This window comes from Microtus oregoni, unplaced genomic scaffold (assembly GCF_018167655.1).
Source record: "Microtus oregoni isolate MIOR12 unplaced genomic scaffold, Mior012 000098F_ref0000018, whole genome shotgun sequence".
Lineage (NCBI taxonomy): Eukaryota > Metazoa > Chordata > Mammalia > Rodentia > Cricetidae > Microtus > Microtus oregoni.
The window spans coordinates 3934357-3940356 of record NW_024544711.1 but is presented as its reverse complement, the minus strand read 5'-3'; positions in this window follow the sequence as shown (position 1 = coordinate 3940356).

Genomic DNA, 6000 nt, shown 5'->3' with positions numbered 1-6000 from the left:
GCCAGCCTGGTCTACAAAGTGAGTTCCAGCACAGTTAGGGCTGTTACACAGAGAAACTCTGTCTTGAAAACCCAAAAAAGTACATATATACATATGCATATGCATGTATATATACATATGTAAGTGCACATACATACAAACCCGTATCTATACTTATACCCCGTGTATATGGTTGACACTTTGTATCTTTGAGATGCTCCATCTGTAAAGTCAGTTAACTGCAAATCAGCATTTCTAAAATAGCAGACTTGGTATATAGCTCAGTCGGAAGAGAGATGCGGGAGGTAGGCTGTGAATATGTTTTATTACCATTGGTTAAAAAAGAAGCTGATTTGGCCAATAGCCAGGCAGAATAGAGCTAGGCAGGAAATCCAGAGATGCAGGAACTGGCAGGCAGGAGAGACACCTTCAGTGGCAGACTGCTTGCTAGTTCTTAGCTTTGTTTCTGCTGCTGTGGTAGAACGTCCTGACAATGCACTCGAGGAAAAGGTCACGTGAGCTCACAATTCCAAGCTCTCGTCTATCATGGAAGGGAATTCTCAGCAGGGGGAGTCTGAGGTTACTGGTCACCTTTCACCCGCAGTTAAGGATAGCATAGGGTGAAGTAATGCACGCATCCTTTGGATCAGCTCACTCTCTCTACTCCTAACACAGTTCAGGAGCCTCTATCCAGGGCAGTGGTTCTTAACTTGTGGGTTGTGACCCCTTTGGGGGATTGAATGATCCTTTCACAGGGGTCATATATCAGATATACTGCATATCATGTATTTTACATTACAGTTCATAACAATAGCAAACTTACAGTTATGAAGTAGTGTTGAAAGAGGTTTCTGTCCCACTAGGTCCCGCAGTCGTTCAGTTCCAAAGAAATACACAGAGGTCTATATTAATCATAAACTGGTTGGCCTATTAGCTCAGGCTTCTTATTAATTAATTCTTACACCTTAACCCATAATTCTTATCTGTGTTAGCCTCGTGGCTTGGTACCTTTCACCAGCAAGGCATTCTTATCTGCGTCCTCTATGTCTGGGTGACAACTACAGACTGACTCTTTCCTCTTCTCAGAATTCTCCTGTTCTCGTTGCCCTGCCTCTACTTCCTGCCTGATTGCCCCGCCTATACTTCCTACCTGGCTACTGGCCAATCAGGGTATATAGACCATTATCCCACAGCAAAATAGCAATGAAAATAATTTTATGGTTGGGGGTCACCATAACATGAAGAAATGTATTAAAGGATTGCAGCATTAGAAAGGTTAAGAACAATGGATTTAGGGAATGGCACCAACCCCAGAGGGTGAGTCCTTATCACTTAAATTAACATAACCAAGATAATTTCCTGCAGACATGCCCACAGGCCAACTGATCCAGGCAATTCCTAACTAAGACTCTCTAGATTCTAGATTTTGTCAACTTGACAATGAAAACTAAACACCATAATACCTAGCACACACAGAGTCCCTAGGTTTGATCCTAGCACCACATAAACAGCATGGGTGGCCCATGCTACTAATCTCATAACTGGGAGGTGGAGGTAGAAGGATCAGAAGTTCAGAGTCATGCCAGCTTGGGTTATAAGATACTCTCTCTAAAGAGAAGGGGTAGGGAAGATCTGGGGCATAACTCAGTGGTATAGGGTTTGTTTAGCATGTTTGAGGCCTTTGGTTCAATCCCCAGCAACATACACATGCATGCACATTGTGTGTGGGTATAACATACAGACTTTCACATAGGAGATGCCGGAAGGATACTAAATAAATGAATGAAACGTCGGAGATGGGAGGAACAACAGGGGAGTAAGAGGAGGGAAGACTGGAAGCTCTCCACAGACACGATTCACCGCTCTGCTCCGATTCTTCTTCACACATTCAGTTCTCCCCCTTTGCCACCTGTTACTTATTTATTTATTTATTTATTTATTGTTTTGAGACAGGGCTTAATTTAGTCCAAGATGGCCTAGAAATCTCTGTGTAGCTAAGGATGGACTTGAGTTTTGGCTCATCCTGCCTCCACTCCCTGAATGCCGGAATTACAAGCATGAGCCACGCACATGGATTATGTGGTGGTGGTGGTGGTGGTGATCAATAGATACATTCTCCATCAAAGAATGATACTAGAAAAATGACTAGCTGGACACGGGGGTACACTTCTGTAATCCCAGCACGTGGGAGGTAGAGGCAGTTGAATGAAGAATTGAAGACCAGCCTTAGTTATGCTTGGGGTTTGAGGCCAGTCCATGGTACATGGGACGCTGATTCCTAAACAAGTAAACAAGTGAAATTATGTGGATCATCAGACTGGGTGGCAATCCCCTCCTGCCTCTGCCTCCCGAGTGCTGGGATTAAAGGCGTGCGCCACCACCTCACCTGGCCTTATATCATCAATGTTATTGATGTCAAACTTTCAGTGCTGAGGACTTTATGCACGTTTGACATTAGTGCTCAAGGATTTCTCTATGAATGATAAGCATCCTTTAGCCTATGCAATCCTCCTAAATTTTACCACTTGTAAAATTCAACAGACAAAAATTGAACAGAAAAAAAAATTACAGATTTCCATGAAGAGCTGTAGTTCAGTAGCATTTTCCTGGTGCATGCAGAACCATGAATTTTAGTTCAGCACCTAACAGAAAACTAATGGAGAACAGACAGTCATGTGGGAAAAAAAGTTAAAAAAAAAAACCCTCAAAGGTCTGGTCATGGTATGCCCTCCATAATCTCAGTACCTAGAAAGTGAAGGCAGGAGGATGGCAAGTTTAAGGCAAGCATGGACGACATAGCAAGATCCTTCCATTCATTTTTTTTTATTTAACCAAAAATTATATCTAAGCAGAATACCAGACACAGAAAACACCTGAATACTAGGACTAGTTTGGAGAGTGGACATTATGAATCAGACACAGCTGGGTGCAGAGAGGTATAGGGTACTTCTTATGGTCTCATAGATAAAACCGGACTCGCTGAACATAGTGGACAAGGAGGACTACTGAGAACTCAAGAACAATGACAATGGGTTTTTGATCCTACTGCACGTACTGGCTTTGTGGGAGCCTAGGCAGTTTGGATGCTCACCTTACTAGACCTGGATGGAGGTGGGTGGTCCTTGGACTTCCCACAGGGCAGGGAACCCTGATTGCTCTTTGGGCTGATGAGGGAGGGGGACTTAATTGGGGGAGGGAGAGGGAAATGGGAGGCGGTGGCAGGGAAGAGACAGAAATCTTTAATAAATAAATAAAAAATAAATTAATTAAAAAAAATAAATCCGGGATAAGTTAGCCAGGAACTCCCAAAACAGACCAGCATAGGGCTACCAGAACACTTATCTTGCTCAGTCTTGTGGGAACCCACCCATCTGGACAGATGAAACAGTGACCAAATGTTCAACCACACACTTGACATCTACACTTGCTGTTTCTCAGGATTCAACCTGGACATCCTCTTGTTTTTAGATCCATTCTCTAGTCTTCTACACATAACTACATGGTCCCTTTATCTGTATAATCGCTTGTTTTGAAGACCTGATGAAGAGTTTGAGTGAGAATGGCTTCCACAGGCTCAAATGTTTGAGTGCTTGGTCTGCAGTTAGTGGAACTGTCTGGGAAGAGCTGGGAGGTGTGGCCTTGTTGAAGGAGCTGTGTTATTGTGGGGTGGGCTTTGAGGTTTCAGAAGCCCACTCCAGGACCAGTGTCTCTTTCTGCCTGCTGCCTCTGGCAGATCGGGATGTATGTAAGCTCTCAGCTACTTCTCCAGCGCCATGTCTGCTGCTACCACGATCCTTGCCATAACAATCATGGGCTAACCCTCTGAAACTGTAAGCAAGCTCCTAATTAAATGCTTTCTCTTATAAGTTATTTTGGACATGATGTCTCCTCACAGCAATGAAACAGTGACTAAGATGCCTGACAATCACTCAGTCCCCCTCCACTCGCTGTCTCTACTGAGTCAGTATGGGGGTGGAGCACGGTTTTCTGTGTAGCTCTGGCTGCTCTGGAACTCTGTAGCCCAGGCTGCCAACAAAGTCACAGAGATCTGCCTGCCTCTGTCTCCTAGTGCTGAAGAATACATTAATAAGCAAAACAATGCCTGCCCTCATGGAACTTATAACGACCGATTTCAACATGGTCTCATTGAATCTACTTTTAAAATATGTTCCTAATCCACTTTTCCCCTCTCAGTTTTTCTGTTTATCTCTAGCTGTTCTGGAACTCACTCTGTAGACCAGGTTGGCCTTGAACTCTGAGGTTTGCCTGCCTCTGCCTCCCAAGTGTTGTGATTAAAGGCATGTGCCACCTTATCCAGCTCACTCATTTTATTTTTAGATCCACTTCTCTTCCCTTTTCATGCGTGGGGTGAACATGTGTGCATGTGTAGACATGTATATATGTGTGCACATTCATGTGTATGGTGTGTGCATGTATATATGTGTGCACACATTCATGTGTTTGGTGTGTATGTTGTGTGCATGTGTGTGCATGTAGACATGTATGTTGTGTGCATGTGTGTGCATGTATATATGTGTGCACACATTCATGTGTATGGTGTGTGCATGTATATATGTGTGCACACATTCATGTGTATGGTGTGTATGGTGTGTGCATGTGTGTGTGCGTGTAGACATGTATGTTGTGTGCATGTGTGTGTGTGCGTGTAGACATGTATATATGTGTGCACACATTCATGTATATGGTGTGGGCATGTGTGTGTGCGTGTAGACATGTATGGTGTGTGAGTGTAGACATGTATGGTGTGTGCGTGTGTGTGCGTGTAGACATGTATGTTGCACGGGTGGAGATCAGAGGACGACTTTGGGGAATCTGTTCTCATCCTCCATCTTGTTGAGGCAGGCCCTTTGTTTTGGCTACTTCACTGCATACTCCAGGCTCACTGACCCTCAGTCTCCAAGGCCATTCTCTCTCTGCCTCCAATCTCACTGTAGGAGTGCTGGGGTTACAGATGCATACTACTGAGTCTGGCCTTTTAAGTGAGTTCCAGGGTTTCAACTAGGGCAATCACACTTTTGGGGGACTAGGCTTTACCCCTGAGCCATCTTATTGGCCCTCCAGCAATATTTCTTACTAGCCATATTGCCATAGTTCTCTATGTAGCCTCTAAGTGTTTCCTTATGTGGTACGGGAAGTCCTTCTGTATATGTGTTGCTTTTATTGGTAAATGAATAAAGGTGTTTTGGCCAGTGGCTTAGCAGAATAGGACAAGGCAAGAGTTCCAAGCAGATAGAGGAGGAGAGAGTAGGCGGAGTTAAGGAGAAGCCCTGGAGCCGCCAGAAGAGAAAGACGCAAGCCTTCAGCCGGAACCTTGCTGGTAGGCCACAACTCTCGTGATAAAATATAAACTAATAGAAATGGATTAACTTTTAGATATAGGAGTTAGCCAAAAACACGCTTAAGCTATTGGCCAAATAGTATTGTAAATAATATAGTCTCTGAGTGATTATTTCAGATCTAAATGGCCAGGAAATGAACAAGTAGCCTCCTGTTAACACTTACGACCCTCACAGATCACATCTCCACACAAGAATCTTTACATTTTGAATAATATTTTGTCATTGTCTTATTTAAAAACCATTTAACAACATCTAAACACAAAAGAACTTAAAACAGAACCCAGAATCTCCAGTAAGATTCCAAGGCTCTGTTCCCTTTGCCAGTCTCACCTCGTGTTCCATTTCCAGTACCCCTAACTCTTTCCGTGGCCACGACTCACACACCTCTTCTGGATTTAGGGTCCTGGCACATGCTAGTCCCTCTGCCTGGCAACCTCCTTTCTTTCACTCTGTTGCCTCAATAAATTCTACTAATCCCTCAGGCCTCACTCTGATCACCCCCAGTCCTTCCCGACTTAGAGAATAGGTCTGGCTGCACTCTAAGATTGCTGCGTCTAAAGTCCACGTGAAACAGCGGCCTCACTAAGGCAGGAATCACGTCATCCACCTTCTCGCATCTGTCAGTTAGGACAGGCTTTTGCTACTGTTAGGGAGTCAATAA